The 21,532-nt window shown below is 36.9% G+C and overlaps 1 protein-coding gene across 1 annotated transcript in view; it reads left to right on the forward strand.

Moving 5' to 3' along the window:
• Nucleotides 1–21,532, forward strand: part of THSD7B (thrombospondin type 1 domain containing 7B) — a 6,482,604-nt gene that overhangs the window by 6,459,587 nt on the left and 1,485 nt on the right. The gene's annotated exons all lie outside the window — the stretch shown is intronic.

A 21,532-nucleotide genomic window follows, 5' to 3' on the forward strand; every position in this document is an offset into this window, starting at 1 on the left:
GTGTTAAAATGATTTTTGTAAATGTTTGTATTAGTTGTGGCCATGTTGTTATTGTTGTTATTGTTAAGGTATATAGTTAGGCTTTTTTTTACTTTTTTCTTTTATTTAATCTGTGTAGGTTTAAAGATTAGATTGAGTGTTTATGAAGTATTATGGAATTGATGTGTGTGATGTATAAAGAAGAAGATGATGATGATGATGTTGAAGATTAGTGGGAGTGGTTTGTTTAAAAAAAAATCAAGTGTAAAAGGGTGTGTGGGAACTGGGGTAGGGTAGATGAGTAGAGTGAGCTCAGGTGCAGCAAATAATTGTATATATTATAGAGTTATTAATGTCCTTTCACTCATTACTCTCATGATATAGACAATGCAAACTATTAAAACCCCTCCTATGAGATGCAAGTGCACACTCACACACACTCACACATAGACTCTCACATGCACACTGTCACACCAGAAGCCACTTTATCGACTGTATAAAACTCTGTCTGATTGAAATAAAATGAAAGAATGCATTAATAGCCACCATAATGCAGTTCAGCTTATTGCTGAGATACATACAGTGCAAATCATTACAAGTTGTGCTTCTCAGACATAAATGCACAGACACAAGTATGTTTATTTTTTAAGTCCGTTAATTATATTGTTTTCCTGATATGTGCACTGGTCTAAGTGTACTTTCAACCATGACCTAAGACAACAAGGTAGAATTTAAATAAAAGTATAAATGCTACATATATAAATAGTGTAGTCATATATAAATAAGGATAGTTGAAGACCCCTATTTGAAAGATGCTGAGTTTAATGGGGATTTCAGCTAAAATGTGATGATAGCTACACACAGTATATCTGCACTTGGCCTAGGTCTCTGACATTATTCTCTATGCAGACATTATTGACAGACTTGTAAATCTGCATATAAACCCTTATGTTGTGTGGACGATAGATAACTGGCTGTCTTACAGAACCCATATGGTTTGAGTCACAGTTGCCACTTCTGAAAGCTAAAAAGGTTATCAGTGATGTGCCACAGGGCTCAGTGTTTATCCATCTCCTAACTGGCACCTTCTTTTCAGACCTTAAGGCCAACACTCCTGGCTTATGTTTTCTGTGGCAGCAGATGATGACAGATCTTGTTAAGCTATCTTCCACTAATTCTCTCTTGCTCCAACAAGGGGTTAGACCTCTTAACAACTGCTGAAAGGAAAATGATCTCAAATTAAATGTGAAAAAAATGTAGAATTGTTCATGTCAGTAAACAGACATTTTTACTACCATAGAGGTAACGGGTTCACTTCACTTGATCCATGAACCAGTTTGTCTAAACCCATATGGGCGAGACCATGTGATCAACAATTTACTTTGTCTAAATGTTTTGACTGACATCAATGTACACTGAAAATTGGAGAAGCTTCTCTTCTCCCCATTGTAGTGTGATCACAGAGTTGGTATATATAATTATTAGTGGTGTGAGTAGTGTAGGGGGGCTGGCCCCCCTGCAAAAACATTGTGTTGTTTGCCTTCTTTTAGTCGATTGATGAATTAAATTTTTGACCAGATGGTCTTCACCATATGGATTTTGAGAACATGGTTCATCGATCGAATGAACTAGATCTGAGGTAACACCCCTCCAAGCAGAAACTGCTGTAAGAGAACGAGGCATTTGTGTTGATTATTCCTTATCTTTTAATATCACATTTCTTTATTACTTTGGATAGCCTTTGGCTAGCTTATCTGATTTCTGAAAGAGTCTCTTATAGATCCCAAAAAGTATTTATTCTCCTTTAACCATGATTCATCAGATCTGTTATTGAATTAAATGCCCCTTTTGGTATGTACTTGTCAAATCATATTGCTCAACTTCAATGACCTCAGAAATTCATAAGTAAAATATCAGTGGCCTCAAAAATCTTAGATATCAGGATATACTGGCATTCCTTTCTCTGTACTTGGTCTCTTATAGACTCTTCCTTTGTGAGCTATTTGTAGCCTTTAAAGCCATAAAAAAATCTGTCCACATTTGATTTCCTATTCCTTTAAAAAGCAAATGGTCCCAACTATACCTGATAAAAAGAACTAAACCTTCATCAATAGATGCATAATACACTTTGGCATGATAGATTCATATGTCAATATATCCTCCCACCTCAAAAACAAACTTTTATTACATGTAAGCAGAGTAGCACCCTTGTCCCCTTCAAAGTAAACCCAGCTAATTAAATGGACAGTCTCAAATTCTCCCTCAGTGTATTTCATCTTGCTCTGTTTGAGGAAACATTTGAAAACAATTTATTGTCTAGGTTTGTAATGCTCTGCTGACTGATAGCCTACTTGTTTTCCAATTAAGCATTGAACCTATATATAATTTATAACTAATAACAACAATTAAATCATCATCATAAAACTCATGAAGTAAAATAGAGAAGTGAAGGCATGTATCAGTTTTTACAAAAGTGAACACTGAATGCATGAATGAGAATGAAGTGATAAATAATTTTGTAATGGGAACACTCCCACTGTTTCCAAAATTTCTTCAGAAACCTTCAGTATTTCTTTTTTCAGTCTACCCTCAAAAGACTTTGTACTTAGTACAACAACTCACCTGTCCTCTTGTTTGCCTTTTAATTCTAGCATCAATTAAAAGATTTTACTGCATTCTTTTTCAAGAGACAGACTGCATAGCCATTTATCTTTTGTTTTACATCACTCTTTTTTAAAATTAAAGTACATTTTTAAGTAAATCTGCTTGTCCCTGCCTATTTGCATCTAATTCTGTATTTACTTGTAATACTTTCCTCTTCCTTTCAAAATGCCTAGGTACTTTCACCATCTGTGATGAAAAAATATCTCCCTACCTACTATATACAGAATCTTTTGGTATCATTTTTGAATATCTCTTCATACATAGTTTTATTCAAACTGCTTCAAGGTTGTTTATTTTTTCCTCACAAAACCAGTAATACAACACAATACAACACAAAACCCTTGCATTGCATTTTCTCCCTTAACTTTCTTCCTTAAATAATGTCTAGTAAATCTCGTTATCGTTTTAAAGTTATAAATAACCACAATTTTCTTAACTTTTAATTGTGTCATCAATTTATTGATTCCATTACCTGTATTCTTTTTCAAGAGACAAACTATGTTTGTTTAGCTTGTGTTTCATATCAGTCTGTCTTTTTAACTAATTGTCCTTACTTACTGTACTTAAACATTTATAAACATCGTATTCTTTCTTGTTCTATTCCAAATGCTTGTGTATTTTTAGTGTCTGTGACAATTTTTAATATCTCACCTCCTGAATTATCCTATATAAGTTATACAAAAATCTTCTGAAAGGCCTCATAAAATATTTTGTTAAATATATTTCGATTCAGAATGGCTTCAGGATGTCAACTAATTCCACAAAACCAGTCACTCTGTTCAATACCCAATTACCTTCTAATAAGCTAACACTGCAATTCCGTGTACATTTCCTACGCTTCTATTTTTCTTGTAATGTGCGTAAGCCAAACACTACCCTGTAGTCCAAATCCAAAACATCTCTCAGTATTAGTTATCCTTTGAATGCTTTCTATCATTTAGATGCAGGCTTTGTTCACTGATTTTTCCTAAAGCTTCTCCATCATACATAATAGCTTCTTCATTTAGAAGAAATGAAAAACAATATTTTAACTTACATTTGATCTTGTTTATCTATATATTCCTCCATGTTTGATTATTAACTTCAGAATTAAAATATATGTCTAAAAATATGAAGATTTTGTTATGCAAATAAACATTTGTATCCTCTAAAAAGAAAGAAATGTCCTTCTCTCTTTCTGGTAAGTACATGCCAATTAACCTAAGTAAGACATATTTTGTCCATAACCAAAATCCATCATTTTCTATTTCCTTAATGTTCTTTTATAAAAAAAAATGTTAATAAAGCCAATTAATAAGAGAAAGACTAAGGTGATATCCTCATTATGAAATCTTTACTCAAACTTGCACAAGTTAAAGACAAAACCATGTGACATGCATCCACTTATGGTTACAAGCATTTCTTAAAGCTGTAGTACACATACAGTCTATATCTCATTTTTTAATAAATAGATGCACTACTATATACAGTAAGAAATACTTTAAAAGGAAATCATTATTAAGAATATTCCAAAAATGCTATAACTACGGTATAAAAGCTAGCATATCATTGTTATTTGTAGTGATCGACATCATCTTTCAAAAATCAATATTTACACACTTTCCTTTCCTTACAATCTAGGTGTGTGGAATTCCTTTGATATGTGCAGCCACTAAATCTCAAACATTTTCTTAGTAGAGTTCTAGTTTGGGATGCAGGTATTCTGCCTATCCATGAATAGCAGTCAAAAGATTTTATTTGGCTTAATTTCTTGACTTATAAGAAAGGTAATATTGACTGACATGCATACATATGCCATCTAATACTTTTTGTAAACTCACGTATCTGCTTTGTGAGTGAAACAAAATATAGTTTAAGTACCACTACTGGTACAACAGCTTTATACCAAACTTCATTTATATTTCTTGGCATTTTTTTTGTCACCCTATCACCCTTTTCTAAACCTAACAAAGGTTTTGTTTGTTTGTTATACTAACTCTTTTATGTAGCTTGAGTTCTTCTCAGGAAGTGAGAAGTATTTCCTTGCTTCTCTAACAGTAACAAAGATGTGCTTACTCGAAGTTTGCGTCTTAGCCTTCTCACCAACCAATGTTCAATGGCATGTTCCTGCACACTAGTGCCGATGTGTGACAGTATGTCTTCTCAGTACTAATTGTTTTCAACAGACTTTTCACTATTTGAATCATTCTTTGACCATTTTACTATGTAGATGTCAGAGAACAGTAGTAATGTATCTTCATTGCCATTCTTCCATAAAGCTCATACATTCCTGATTTGCAATCTGTTGACCATTGTTAGAAATGTGGGTCTCTAGCATTCTGTGTCTCAGAAAAATACTTTCTATACATAAATAATATTTATCCTTGATGAATCTTTCAGGTTGACCACTTCTGGATATTTTAAATAATAGTCTAAAATACTGAGTCATTATATCTTTGAAATGAAACAAGTCTCTGGCAGCTTTGTTCCATGACAAGTTAGGTACCCTATGAAATGTTATATTTTCTGAAGATTTCTGACTGTGATACAAATCCAAAAAAAAATCATAATTCTGCAACATTTTTGAAATTTTCACAGACATTGCAGGCCCAATACTTCACATGACATACTATTTCCTTGCACTTTACAATTCAAAAGTGAGACGCATGTATTTAATCTAGCACTGATTCTGAGGTGAGGAAGTACACATCTTCTCTGACCAGATTCTTCCCCTTTAGGGGTATTAGATATTAATGCCTTTATACACTGCTGCTAATTGATCTGCAAAGCCTGTTATACTAATTTCTTTTAATAACTACATTTATTTTATTCTTATGTATACCATTTAAATTCCTTTGTTTTCTCTACTGATATAGGAAGGTGGGGATGACCTGTAATATAGCAAGGTCTTCATTCCTGAAATCTCTGTGTTGGCACCTTCTGTAAGACTCTTCTTCCTATATCTACTTTAAGCTTTTTTTTCTGCCTCATACTTCACTAATAGTCATGGTTCATTCATCCATCATCATTTTTTGTGTAACTGGAAATTATACTAGTGTTTTCTGGAAATACTCCAGAAGGACTTATGACCAGTGTTTACCAATACTTGGCTACCATATATAAATTCAGTAAATATCTCTTCTCCCAATAATTTCTTTATCAGTTTGAACAGATCTCCTCTGTGCATCACTAAATGATTTTGACACGTAATACTGGTTTATTCTCTTGAAACAGTAGTACTACTGCAGTTCCAAACTGACTGACATCTACTTGTAACGCAACTGACATAGTAACATCATAATAGTTCAAAGCTGGTGTCTCAGTAACAAGCTTATTTTAGCATTTTAAAATTCTTATCTTGTTCCAGTAAACATCCCTATTCTGCATCATGCTCTAAAATCTTTCTCAATGGCATTAGCTAAGTGCTAAACAGTTTACAGAAGTTTTGGTAGAGTATGCATATGTGCTTATTACATGTTTATTGTGGTTTTCTTTTTCTCTTTCTTAGTATATGGCTGTAGACCTTTTCTGGATAATGTATGACTCCTTATAGGAAGACAGATGACACAAATCTAACATTTGATCTTGTCCACCTTGGATTTTATTGCCTTAAATATATCCAGTCTGATCAGTCATGAGTCATATTTCTGATTTGTTAAACTGAAAACCAGCAAACCATCAATACTATTGGCCATGGTATCAAGACTGTAACGATTTCTGCAATAGCTCTTTGAAACATTTCTGCCAATTATTAATGCTATATGGTAATCTGTAAAATGTATATCTCCTCAAAGGTATGCTAAATATATAAATTGTTGCAGTTTCCTCATCTAGCTTAATCTGACAAACTTACTGCTTAGCATCCAATACTGAAAAATATATCGCATTAGGCATAGTGAACACAACTTTTTCAACAGCAATGTCCGTTTATTCAAATGTTGTAGGCCAGTGCAGATTCTGAGCTTGCATTTGTCTGTCTAGCCACTTTGTAGCTCAAGACTGCTTCACAGTCCCACCCGCTGTAGCCATTCTTTCCAGCTCTTGCTTCACACTGTCCTTTAAAACCATTGATACTCTTTCCAGCCACATCTGCAACAGATATTGCTCTTGGATTTAGCACAATATGATATTTTCCTGGCAAGCAACAGCCTGATGACTGTATCTGCATATTTGAAAAACGGTATTATCAGTCACTATATTTTCCTATTAACATGCTCAGTGTTCTGCACGACATTTTTTGGTCAGTGATTGAATCATTAAAACTTAACCTTTTGCTGTCCTTGTTAGTATTCTGAATAGTATATCTCTTTGCATCTTTCTGAGAAGCAGTGATCCTGGAAAACGTATCTTCCTTGTGAATATGCAAACTACCCTTTAGTGTGCTATGTGTTCCTTTTAGTATGGTAAATTGTTATATATTAAACCACCCAACATGTGTGTGGTTAATTCGCAATCTGATATGTGGGCTTGAACATGACTGTCCAAGTATTTACAGGCTGCCTCTGTCTAACTGCAACATATGTGCCAGACCAGGGGTTTCAGTTGGACAGAGACAGCCTCTAAATGCCTGGCCATGCATGCTCAAGTTTACATATACCCTTTTAAATAACCCTAGGGTATCGAAACTTGTCAGATACATTTAGGAAGCATAGGTAGGCTTACAAACACCCCTGGGGTCATCAATTAAGTAATCCCCTATGAATTAATGTACCAAGAAGGCAGTGATACAAAGCAATATCATCCTGAATGCAAATCCTGGATTGAAACTGTACATGTCCACAGTTCCAACACACATTTCAACTTCTTTTTCCAAATCTAGTCTGTACGATATGTACTTTTTGAAACATATTTTTATACATTTTCTGAAAATTATTTTTTGCTACCACATTATCTGCAAATTTGATTAAATGTATTGTATTTATTCCTTCCATGTTTATAACTACAGCTAGAAAACACAGTTCTATTATCATCTAAGGAACATCATTCTGGCCATCATCTCTCTGAGATGTTATAACTGCATATTTTCACTTTTTGCTTAATTTTCTTTTTATTTTTTTCTCTTTACTTTTAGCCAAGTTTAATTTTACACACATCTGCATTTTCCTTGATTTACAATATTTCTTAGGTTTCTCTTAATAACAGTTAATTTATCAATATCTTCTTTGATTTTTAAAAGTATTAATTTTGATTTCCTTTTCTGCGACACATATGTTGCACAGTGAATTACAATGCAAAACCAAATTAAAAGCTTTCAGTTTTCTGACAAATTACCTCACAATAAGAAAGAAATTAGTGTTTGCAATAGATTATTTATTTAAATGAACAAAATTTGTTAAGGAGATGAAGAAGAACAAAATATGAATTAAATAGTAAAATTTCGACTTCTGATGGTGAAGTGCAAACATTACGACTTTTAAAGATGAAATGCAGAAAAATGACACTATTGTCTTCTGTTTCTCTGGGATGCAGTGGTTTAATCACCTCATGGCGAAAATTATCATGTACGGTTCAACTGTGCAGCCGGCAGACTTGATTAATTTTCAGAGTAGTATCTCATTATAGAATTTTTTTATGAAGGCTGATTAATGAGACAGAGGCTATAGTGAAACTCAAAGCTCAAAAGCTTTACTCCCAAATGGCACGTTAAAGGAAAAAGTGTTTACCATTCTCTTTGAAGCCACACCCATTTCTTAAAAAGGTAGTTTCATAGGTAGGTACTAGGCTATCGGCCCTAGAGCCTATGTAAGCCTAGCCAACAAGGTTCCCTGGCTTTCACCACCTTGGATGCTATTTACCTGCATCCCTGTCTAGCAGGGCCACCAATGTGATGCCTGGGGTGACTTTCCTATTTCCCTTCCACTCATCAAGATTTTTCTTGAAGAGTGCTAGTGACAAAACTCTGCTTGACATAGATAGGTAGTTTGTTCCAGAGTATGGGAAGTCTCTGGGATAGGAATCTATCCCTCCAGCATGTTCTATTAATTGTGGTGACGAGGTTTAGGTTCCTAGGGCATGTGGCTCTGAGGGATTGGGATTTCTTTAGGTGTAGCATGTCCAGCAGATCAGGATTTGACATAGCTTTGTATGTTAGGCAGAGCTCACCTCAGAGTAGGCGATATACTATGGAGTAAAGCCCGAGTTTTTCGAGGCGGTCAGCTTAGGGTAACTGTTTGAGTCCAATAATCCTCTTTGTGAGATATTTTTATGGCCTTTCTAGCTGCTGCAGATGCCTTTTAAGGTACATTCCAAATGGGGCATTGTACTCTATAATGGGTCTGATGACAGCTGAATAGAGAGGGACAATGACTTATTTTTTCCTGGATGAGAACCCTTTCATGATGAGGTGTGCTATGTAGCAGGATTTCGTGACTACTATGGCGATGTGATTATCAAAGGAGAGGCTACTGTCCACTAGAGTCCCAAGGTCTGTTATCACACCTTCGGTGTTAAGTGGGCTGCCGCCTATGTGGTAGTCCATGGGTAAAGGGTTTTTTTTACCAAAGGGGATGACAGTGCATGTTTTGGCATTGAGCTTGAGGCCATGTCTCTGACACCAGGCATCAGTCTCGGTGAGGCCCTTTTGCAGGATGTCCACGTCGTTAGTACACATATAGTCTTCAATCTCAACACCATAACCATTTTCCAATCTTCTGTAATGCAGTCAGCATTAACTCTGGATCATGTTTCATTTCTTAAACTTCCATGTGGAGTCTTCATGTCCTCCCTGTGTTTGAGTGGGTTTTCTCTGGGTGGTCTGGTTTTCTCCCACATTCCAGTGCAGTAGGTGGATTGGACACTCTAAATTGGACATAGGTCTGTGTGTGTTGTGTGTACATGTGCTATAGACGACCAGCCAGGACAGAGCTAGCCACCCAGTGATGTAAACGTTGGCTCTAGATGATGCTCACTGTTGATGTGACACCATGACCTCATGTGCAACAATGGGAAAAAGGGGGTTATGCATGGAAGGATATTTCCCTTCCTAATGTCTGGTCGCATTCCTCTTACTCCTTGTCCCTGATCACAGTAGTCTTCTCTGCATAACCTATAATAAAAATGTTTATAAGAAACAGGGTTTTATTTTTAAACCAAAATGCATATCTTCTACCACTAGCAAACATGATGTTGGTGATTGCAGTCACCTCATCGAACATCTATGGATTTCATTTTGTTCTTAACTCTTTAACTTGCTCAGCTTTTTTAGTAAAGCTTTGTTATATATCTTATCTTACTGTTTTCATAGCCACACTTACCTACCCATATCTGACATATTGGTTTCATCAGTTTAAATCAAACCTTTACTGAGTGTTTCTTTCTTATTGTTTTTTAAAGCGTTTTTAAGTTTCTATGTTATTGACATTTCCATGGCATATATAACATCCAAATTTCCTTCCCCAGTCAACTCTTTTTCCTCATTCCAATAGTCAGAATGTTGATATAGTCTATTCATTTTTAATCTGTTCTAGTTCATTATTTTGCCTTGATAACCATGCACTATATTCAGCTTGCTTCATTTCAGAATCAGAATGATATTTCTTTCATTGCGGTGGCAACGGTGGTGCAGCAGTTAGCGTTGTTGCCTCACAGAAAGAGGTTCTCTTGTTCGATCCTTGGCTGGGGTGCCTTCTGTGGTGAGTCTGCATGTCCTCCCTATGGTCATGTGGGTCTCCTCCAGGTGCTCCGGATTCTTCCCACATCCGAAAGATGTAGGTGGATTGGACACTCTAAATTGGTCCTAGGTGTGAGTGTGTGCATGTGTGTGCCTTCTGTGGAAGGTTGGGTGCCGGGCTGTCAACTCGACACTGTAAAACTCCACTGCCAATAATGAGCGGACAGGTGATCTGCTGTGGTGACCCCTAACCGGGAAAAGCCAGAAGAAGAATGATATTTCTTTCATTTTCATTATAATCATTCTTTTTTCAACTGCTGCTCACATTACACCTTCTAGAAATGGCATCTACACAACCAATCAAACAAGTGAAGTGGTTCTGGGCTACCTTACTCATACCTGCTAACCCTAACCCTACCCCCCCACATTAGGCCACTAAACACCATTTTCTCAAAAGTACCACTAAGGACACACACACGCACACACCTCTAATATACCAGTACGAAAGCATCCAAATGCATCATCTATCCCTTTCACTATACCTTATTCTAGCCCAACATCAAAACACTCTCACACACACACATTCTCTCTGTCACTCACACACATTCTTTCTCTCTCACTAGTACAATGCAGAAACTTTAACTACAAATGAAATTTGCTGCATTAATAGCCATTCCCATTTACCTTACGTTGTTACACACTTTGAATATTCCTTTTCTCAACACTGCAAACATATGACCAGTTCTGATGTCTGAAAAATCCTTTGACCAGTGGGATATTTTCAAGTGCTTTTAAGGCAAGCAAAATAGAGTATCCCTTATGGCTAGTGATCCCCTTGCCCCATGTCTCTCCTGTTGCAAAATGTTTGTATTTATTTTAAGTGTCATTCGCACACAATGTAAAGAGTTATCCTTGGCGCCTCATGTAACCCCACAGCACATCTTTTGTGCTGCTAAAATCTGTCCCAGTATGAAATTCTTAGATGTCAGTATACAACTCTACTGCAGCTCGATATGGATGAATAAAATCATTGATCATTTGCCACAGGTCATGCAGAAATCTATACATTTTATTTCTATCAAAGATGTTCCCTTTTCTTAAAAATATAGCATCTGGAAATAACACTGATGATTTTATTTGCCTGTCAACACCATAAAATAAATATATTTTGATTTGTCCAGCATAAAAATAATATCATTCATTTTAAATATAAATACTGTTATTGAAAGATATTGAACATTTCTCCTTGCACCTTGCACACTTCCGTAGCACTTTTCATCTCTAACTCATACGGTAAACACTCTCATCATCAAATATAGTCTCATATCTGAAATCAGAAAGGTTCTTTGAGGTGTAAGATTTGTGTGCACTTCATGGTAGCCATTTCCAATCCATTATCAGTCCTACCACAGTGCTGAACCATAAAGGGCCTCTTAAAATTAGTCGAACAAAGTTTTGCAGTACAAAAGATGTGTGGTGGGGTTACATGAGACACTAGGGATAACTCTATATCATGCATTAAGGACACTTAAAATAAATACAACTATTTTGCAATATGACAGATGGGGGGCAGGGGGAACACTACGTACAAGGGACACTCTATTTTCCTTGCCCTGAAAGCACTTAAAATACCCAAATGATGTACCCTCTGCATTTATGCGCAGTGCATTAGTCATGTGTGCCACCACTGGATGCCTGGGGTACTTGTAAGATATTGCATGCGTCTTTAAAAATAAAAATATATACAGAGATGACAGGTAGATAGTTAAATAAAGTAAAATGAGGAGACAGTTTCAAATCCTGCATATATATATATACATAAATATATATATATATATATATATATATATATATATATATATATATATATATATATATATATATATATATATATATATATATATATATATATATATATATATATATATATATATATATATATATATATATATATATGTATACACACATATACATATATATGAGAAAGTTTCAAACCTATATATATATATATATATATATATATATATATATATATATATATGTATATATATATATATATATATATATATATATATATATATATATATATATATATATATATATATATATATATATATAGATAGATAGATATATAGATATATATATAGATATAGATATATAAAGATAAAACATATATATAAAACATAAGTATGAAACTCTAATGTATGGCATTATTCAATGATTACAACAGTCTGAGTTACAAGGTACAAAGCACCTGCAAGAGGCAATAGCAGGAGCTGTCATTAATATCAGGAAGAGCCGAGAGGATTGGGGTGTGTCCATGGGACAAAGCTAAGGCATTAGACATTACTTGGGAGAATTTTTAAAGTATTTCTTGGACTCGTGTTAAAAGTTATTAATGTAACTGTCTAGCATCATGTTTCATTTTATGAACAGTAAGAACAAAGCTCTAAGGTCTGGGATTATTGACTGACTATAGTCACACCACCAAAATCCACACATAGAAACACAAAAACATTCGCAGTGGCTCTCAATAATAATCTGCTCAAGCAACAGAGAGCTCCAAAGCAGAAATGCAAGCAACCTCCCACGACCAACAAAGCCCAAATGACACATAGCCCACAGACTCAGTGTGCCACTCAATCACAGTCCATAAGGCAAAACAACGTACCCAACACACTAGTCATAGGTGACTCTATAGTCAGGCACACTGATGTCCAACTCACCAGGCTAAACAAGGAGATGGGCACTGTCAGTTGCCTGTCAGGTGCCAGGATCAACCAAATAACCCATGCACTCAGGTCACTCCACAACAAGTACAAATATGACTCTGTGATTGCCCATGTTGGTGTGAATGACCTGAGACATACCTCCCTGGACTACATGAAAAGAGACATGGAAGAACTCTCCGATCTTGTAGCCCAGGCAGGTATGACCCTAGCCCTGAGTGGCATCCTGCCATCACCCAGAATGATACCACAGTACAAGGACAAAATGATTGACTTCAACAATTGGCTAGGCTTCTGGTGTCATTCTTAGGGGATCCAGTATCTGTCTGCCTGGGATGACATGGTCGACAGACCACGATGCTTTGCCAGAGATGGCCTGCACCTGTCGCCCCTGGGATTCTGGATACTGGCAAAGGCTCTTGCCGGCCCTATAGTGCCTTTTTTAGGCAAGGTTCAAATGACAAATTCACCACCTTAACAGGAACAGGCAAGCAAAAACTGAGGGTAATGCTACTCAATACTAGAAGTCTAAATCTCAAAATGCACTCACTCGAGGCACTCCTTAAAATGGAGAACATCGATGTCTGTGCAGTGACTGAGACCTGGTTCAATGCTCCAGAGAGCACCCCATGCATTACCAGGCTATAACTCATACTACACTTTTCAGCCATCTAACCTGGACCGAAACACCAAAGGTGGAGGTGTGTCCATATTCATTAAGGATATCCACACCTCCAGGCTAGTTGCTCAGCATAATGCAGCTGAGGTTATCCAAGTGTAACTAACTCTGGGCAAAACTGCAATCCAAATAGTAGCTTGCTACAGATCCCCCACCATGCCCCAGGATTCCCACTCCTCTTTTCTTGATATACTGGAAAATATTAGGGTTCAACCAAACACCCTAATACTGGGCGATTTCAACTACTCCACCATCAACTAGGAAAACTACTCATGTACCAACACCTTCGCTCAGTGCTTTCTGGAATTCATAATTTCCAATGCCCTGGATCAACTTATCCACACCCCCACCAGGGGCAATAGTATCCTAGGCCTAGTCATTACCAACATTATTGACTGGTGTTCCACACCTGAAGTCAACTCCTCTTTGGTCTGATCCGACCATAAGCTAATCACCCTAGATATCCACATCCCGCCCCCACCCCCCATTAAGGAAACCACGGTAAAAGATTTCTCCAAAGCCAACTTCGTGCTTCTTAAGACAGAAGTGGTGAACTTCATGACACCCATGCAGATGAACAATACAGCTATGACTGCTGAATCCTACACAAATGCACTCTATATGTGCATGGCTCATGCTATCCCAAACAGAACCAAGATGCTATCCTCCAAAAAAAAGGAAGCCAATCTGGTGGTCCCCTGCCATAAACAAACTCTACAACAGAAGGAAGTAATTGTTGCAAAGGAGAGTAAAATCCCATGAGTGGAGGAGCTCCCTGACCAGTCTCAGCAAGAAGTTGAGATTCCTTATAAGATCCTCCAAAGCTAGCTATGAAAACAAGATTTCCACTGATTCTAAGGACAACCACAAAGCATTCTATAGCTGTGTCAAGAATCTCAATGGCAACACCCAGATCTGCTCTGAGTTACAGCACAGTGGCACAAAAATTACAGAACCAACTGATATTGCCAACATCCTGGCAGATAGGTTCAGTGCTAACTTTACCCCCCTCTCACCCTCTAAAGGGCCCATATCTATACAGGAAGAATGCAGAGTCCCTGTAATCACAACTTCACAGGTAAAAGCATCACTCTCTGAAGCCAAAAACATAGCATTCATGGGACCGGACAACATCCCAGGCTTTGTTTTACACAAACTTCAGAATGAACTGGCTCCCCACCTAAGCACCATGTTCAATCATAGCCTCTCATCAGGCTTTGTGCACACTGAATGGCGGACAGCAACAGTTATCTCACTCCACAAAGGGGGAGCCACCACTGATCCTGGGAACTATTGCCCTATTAGTCTGACGAGCCTGGTCTGCAAGGCCATGGAACGTATCATCATGGAATTCATAAACAAAGACATTGGTAACCACCAAACTCTGGAACCCACAAAGTTCAGGTTTGTGAAAGGCAGATCTTGCCTCTTGAACCTGGTCAACTTCTTTGAGGCAGTCACCAAAGCCGTAGACGAGGGTAAGGTGGTTCACACAGCCTATCTTGAGCTCACAATGGTTTTCAACATCATCCCCCATTCTGGAATTATAGCTAAACTCACTAAACTAGGTATAGATCCCTATGTCACAAGATGGGTTGCCAACTGGCTCACTGACAGAACCCACACTGTAACAGTTGCAGACTCCAAATCTGACTTCAAATCAGTGACAAGTGGAGTACCACAGGGTTCAGTCCTGGGACCTCTCCTGTTTGGTATCTACTTCTCTGAAGTACAGGCTAACACAGAAGGCCTCTGGCTAACTAAATTCACAGATGACTGTAAACTAGGAGCTATAGTCGAGTCCCCAAATGATGTGGACATCCTACAGAAAGGCCTCACTGAGACAGATGCCTGGTGTCAGAGCCATGGCCTCAAGCTCAATGCCAAAAAGTGCATTGTCATCCCCTTTGGTAAAAACTCCGTACCCATGAACTACCACATAGGCGGCAGTCTTCTTAACAGCGAATGTGTGATAAGAGACCTTGGAATCAGGTGGTCAGTAGTCTCTCCTTTGATAATCATATTACCACAGTAGTCAGAAAATCCTTCTACATGGCACACCTCATCATAAAAGGGTTCTCATCCAGGAAAAAAGAGGTCATTGTTCCCCTCAATTTGGCACTCATTAGACCCATTATAGAGTACAACACCCCTTTTGGAATGTACCTCACAAGACATTTGCAGCAGCTGGAAAGTCCACAAAAGTACCTCACAAAGAGAATTACTGGTCTCAAACAGATACCCTACACTGATCATCTAAAAAAACTCCAGCTTTACTCTGTAGCATATTGCCTATTCCAAGCTGATCTCTGCCTAGCATACAAAGCTATGTCAAACCCAGAGCTGGTGGATATGATACACCTAAAGAAATCCCAATCCCTCCAAGCTACACACTCTAGGGACCTAAACCTTGTCACCACAATAAACATGACTTGCTGAAGGGATAAATTCCTGTCCCAGAGACTTCCCATACTCTGGAACAAGCTATCCATCTATGTCAAGCAAAGTTCCTCATTAACACTCTTCAAGAAAAATCTTGATGACTGGATGGAAAATAGGAAATACACCCCGGGGATCACTTCTGTGGCTCTGCTCGATAGGGGCACAGAAAATTAACTTTCTTGGGTTGGTGTAAGCCAGGGAACTTTATTGGCTATGCTTACTTAGGCCCTTGGGCCGATAGCCTAGTTCTTACCTGTGAACCTATGAACCTATGTGCAAGTGTCAGGGAAACAAAAACACAAGAAAATACATCACGGATGTTCTGTCATCTCAAGGACAGGTAAAAGGTATGTTGGTAAAGATAACAAAAAGGCTACACACTCAAATTGTATAATTTTATTAAACCCTCTGGTACTTCGGTAAAGCCTTTAGGATAGTTCACCAAAAAGAGTTTGTGTGTGTGTGTGTGTGTGTGTGTGTGTGTGTGTGTGTGTGTGTGTGTGTGTGTGTGTGTGTGTGTGTATTGATAATGAATGGGGGGTGTTTATACCAACGTTATGCATGGGTCACCACTGCTGAATATCACTGAAAAGTGCTGATTTGCACTCGTGGCACTTAAGGGCAATTTAGAGACATGCAGATTAGCCAGTAATAATGTCATTCATTATTGTAGCTAATGTGTCTCTGAATTGCAATTTCCCACATCACAGAAACTTTTGACAGCTCTTACTACCCCTTGTAGGTTTCTTTCCAAATCTCAGGATGAGCCTTTTAGACCAGTGTGTACTTTATTGAGTCACTTCATTTGTTTATTAACTGCTGCTGTTTTAATATCACAGTTAGAAATTAAATATATTCAAAGTATAAATTCCTTTCCTCAAAGCTCTTAAAATGTGTTTTCTTTCTTTCTTTCTTTCTTTCTTTCTTTCTTTCTTTCTTTCTTTCTTTCTTTCTTTCTTTCTTTCTCTTTCTTTCTTTCTTATGTAAACCTTCTGAAAATTCCTGAATATGTGTTTACAAATTAGACCACTTGTAAAAGCCTTATCAGCATTAGTGTGAAACAGGGCATGTATATCCTAAGAAAAAATCCATGCTTTAGTATACTTTTGCAGCAGTCAGTTTTTGCATATTTCACCTCTCTCTCTTTCTCTCTCTCTATATATATATTTATATATATATATATATATATATATATATATATATATATATATATATATATATATATATATATGTACTGCGGTGGTGGTGCTGCGGTAGCGTTGTCGCCTCACAGTTAGACATTGCCCGTCCGATTCTCAGTTAGAGCGTCTTCTGTGTGGCGACATGCGTGAATGGGCATTCCTTCGTTGAAGGTTGTGTGTTAGGCCTGGCAAGCCAGCACGTAAAAATCTAGTGCCAATCATTAGCGGACTGGAGTTCCGCTGTGGCGACCCCTAACCGGGAAAAGCCAAAAGACACATATATATATATATATATATATATATATATATATATATATATATATAGTTTATATATATATATATATATATATATATATATATATATATACACACACACACACACACACACACACACACACACACACAGTGATTGTAGCAAGTGGGATGTTTTATTTATTTTGATTTATTTCCATTTGACCGAACTAACCCGTCTAAGCTAATAGGCCCTTTTCAGCAATGCCCAGAGAAGAAAGCTTCACATATCATAGTATAGTTTAAGACAGAACACATACATACACATAATAAATACAGATATGCCATATGCAGTTTAGGAAAGGAGCCCAGAATTAAGAAATTAAGAATGGCAGGTTTAAAAGTTCACACTGCAATTCTGAGTGATAAAATACAAATAATACCAGTTATCCAGAGAAAAGAGAATATGCCTGTGCAGCTAAAATTCAAACCCAAGAAAAGTGAAAAGCTCAGGTACTGCACCAGCCTTAGGTGTTACCTGTATACCATGTACTTTTAGTATAATATCCAAATTGAAAGTCACTCTGGGTTCTGATGAAGTCCTATGAAGTATAAAGGATGAAAGTGCTTAACCTGTTCAGTGCTTTGTTATATTAAAGTTTCACAAATTTCCAGTTTTGTTCTATCTCTTTTTGAATTTTGGATATTATACTAAGAAGTACATGGTGTACATGTAACTCCTAAGGTTGGTGCACTAAATAATACAAGTTAAAAAAATGTGAATCAGCATAAGATGATTACTGTTGGCTCATAGGTTCTGTATGTAATAGTGATATAATACGGTTCCCTACTAGATGAACGAACACTTACAATGTCGAGTACAACATGCTCGACAGCTTTTAAGCAAATGTCCATCTAAGTAAAACCTTAGAATGTCGAAACAAGGAGTTTCAAAAAGTTATAGTTGGCCAGTCTTCAGGAAGCCAACGGCTGACATCAAAACATCACCCTGTCTAGCTGTTCTTACAGTCCTCCACTGTGGTGCAGTCTCGTCATTCACCCTGTGTAATGTTATGCCAGTCCTGCACTTTGGTGTGATCTCGGAGTTGGTATATTTAAGTAGGGTTTGGTGTGGGGGGCATAGCACCCCACAAAGGGGGGCGAGTGAGTGAAGCTCCCCACTTTATTTTGTTTGTCATTTTTTTTTTTTTTTTTTTTTGAGGAAGTTGTAATGGTTAACAGTACATTTTAGCTGTCAGCCGTTAGCTTACTAATGGCTGGCCAACTATAACTTTTTGAAACTCCTTGTTTCGACATTCTGGGGTTTCACTTAGATGAACATTCACTAAAAAGCTGTCAAACATGTCATACTCGACATTTTAAGCATTCGTTCATCTAATATAAACCCGTATAATACTATAGGTATAATAGTATAATACTATAGGTATAAGTATAATGCTATGGTTATAATAGTATAATACTATAGGTAATAGTATCACAGGCAATAGTATCAGGAAATTGATTAGTATAGTAAAAGAAGGCGGTAGTATGAGGTATGGAAGAGATCAGAAGTGATTAAGATAGCACATCAAAGCCAAATAGAAATGATTAGTATAGTGGATAACGTATAAAGGGGCTATAGTAAAGAATACATACATATATTATGAAGTAACAAAGTTTAGTATCTACTGTTGTTATATTAATATACACTTATGGTAGTAGCACTGTGCATTGCCAGTCATTATTTAAAACATGAGCAGGGACAGTTGTGGGACAGTTGTGGGACAGGTGGCTTCTTAATTTATGAAGTTAGTGTATTATATTTCTCTCTCTCTCTCTCTCTCTCTCTTCATCTCTCTCTCTTGGTATCTGATGGAAGAGTATTCCATAATATTGCTGCAGGTACAGCATAAACAAGGATCACCATGTTTTTTAATGTATTTTTTTGTTAAGTAAATTTTGGCATTGTAATCTAACTGGTGTGTAAAGGTTATATGGACCCCTCTGTAAGTGATTGAAATTAAGTTTCTAAAGTATCAGTAGCTTGAACAAAAAAATGCCAAGAAACATAACCTTGATGATTGTTTTCCATAGGACATCATTGTTGGTGTGATTTCTAAGTGTGCACCAACAATGAATCTCTTCTTTTGGGAGATTTCTCACTTCACTGAGTTGGTCTGACTATGTAGTTGGCATATATAAATTCAGGGATTGTGGGAGTCTTGCCCCCCCACACACACACACAAATACACACATATCAGGGAATGCTGAGGGGCTTGTCATCTTGCAAATAACACGTAAAGGCAAGTGTTTTACTCTTCTGTGTTTTGGACTTAATTTTGTTATGTTTCCATTCAGGATTTTGGTACTATAAATGTATTGAATAGGAAGAAGCCAAAGATAGAGTCTTGTAGTACTCCTACAAATACTAGTAAGAGAAAACAGTAACTTATTTTCCCCTTCTCTGTGTTTCACCTCTGAGTGAAATATCTGAAGAGCCACTGTGCATATGTTGTGCTGATGTCAAATCAAGAAAGTCTAACTTGTACCAGTATGATGAGACGGTGCTGAATGCTTTGGATAGTATTAGGAAGATAGGGGCTACAATTTGAGTTTTTTTTTAATTTTTATTTTGCTGTTGATTTGCTCTGTTTAGGAAATGGAGTAGTGCAATGATTGAACTGTGACCTAGGTAGAAGTCATGCTGTGTAGGTGAAAGCTGATTACTTTTAGCTGTGTGGCTGATGCTTTTTTTTGCATGCACATTTGTACATTTTTTCAAGATTTTAGATAGCAATGATAATTAGACACAAATCTGAGATATTATTACATGTCTGCCTTAGGGAATTTAAATTATATAGCATCATTTATATATCAGTGGCACTAACTGTTCTTCAGTAGATCTGTTAATAGGATTTCTTAATTGGTGTATAACAGAGTTTGTATTTTAGCTGAGGATATCGGTTGTAATATTGTTTGCTGCTGGAGTGTCTGGCTTCAGTGGTTAACCTTTTTTATTTGGTCTGTGGAAACTGGGTGGATGTTAAATTATCCAGCAATATGTTCAATGATAGGTGTGTCTGTAATTTGAGGGGTTTTGTTTTTTTGTTTGTTTTCCGATACCTGGAAAGGAATTATAACATCCTTTAATGTTGAGCTTTCTGAATTACTAGCTAAATGCATCGGTTAGTGGGGTCTGCCAACACTGCACTACAAGAACTAGTATTGTTTTCCATTTGTTAAGCAGAGCAGTCTGACTGAGTTAATACACCCTTTTCAGCTTAATCAAGAAAACAAAGGCTGCACATATTAAACTGCAGTTTGATACAGAATGTATATGTATAATTTGTACAGATATGTGATATGTAGTACAAGGACACACACTGAACCCCAAAGCTGAGACATTTTTTTTTTTTTTTTTTTTTTTTACAAAAAGTTTCAACGTTAACTGCTAACGCCTGCCAGCACCTAAAGAGCAATACTGAATTTTGCCTCAAAAATTAAATGGTTACTCGTTATTCACCCCTTTATGCTTTTAATAGTACTGTCTCCTGATGATATATAAGCACAATTGTTAGTACTACAATTAAGTATCTCTTTGGTTCCTGTACCCACTGTTTCATTCATTATTATGTCATTACTACTTCCAAACAGGATCTTCATCACTGTCATTTCCTGGTGCTTTCCTCTGCTCATTATAATATCTCTCATTCTGGTTGGCTTTCATTTTCTCGTTACAACGGAAACAGAAACACAGCAATGAGTAGTGGAATTTACCTTTATCTTGGTCAGATAACTTTACATAGGTTATATACAACCTCACTTCATAGTCAGAAAATACTTGCATAATAGGACTAATGTTGGCAACTCTTACATGAAGAAAAATACAATAAACGTGTGTTTGTGTGAGGCATACATATTTGTGTATACTTACCATTATATTTGTTTAGAGGCTCCCTGAGATCTGGTCCTATAGGTTCAAAGGTTCATAGGAGGTTACTAGGCTAATGGCCCTAGAGCCTTAGAAGCCCAGCCATGT

The sequence above is a fragment of the Protopterus annectens genome, chromosome 6.part0, assembly GCF_019279795.1.
Source record: "Protopterus annectens isolate FY-2018-M chromosome 6.part0, PAN1.0, whole genome shotgun sequence".
Lineage (NCBI taxonomy): Eukaryota > Metazoa > Chordata > Ceratodontiformes > Protopteridae > Protopterus > Protopterus annectens.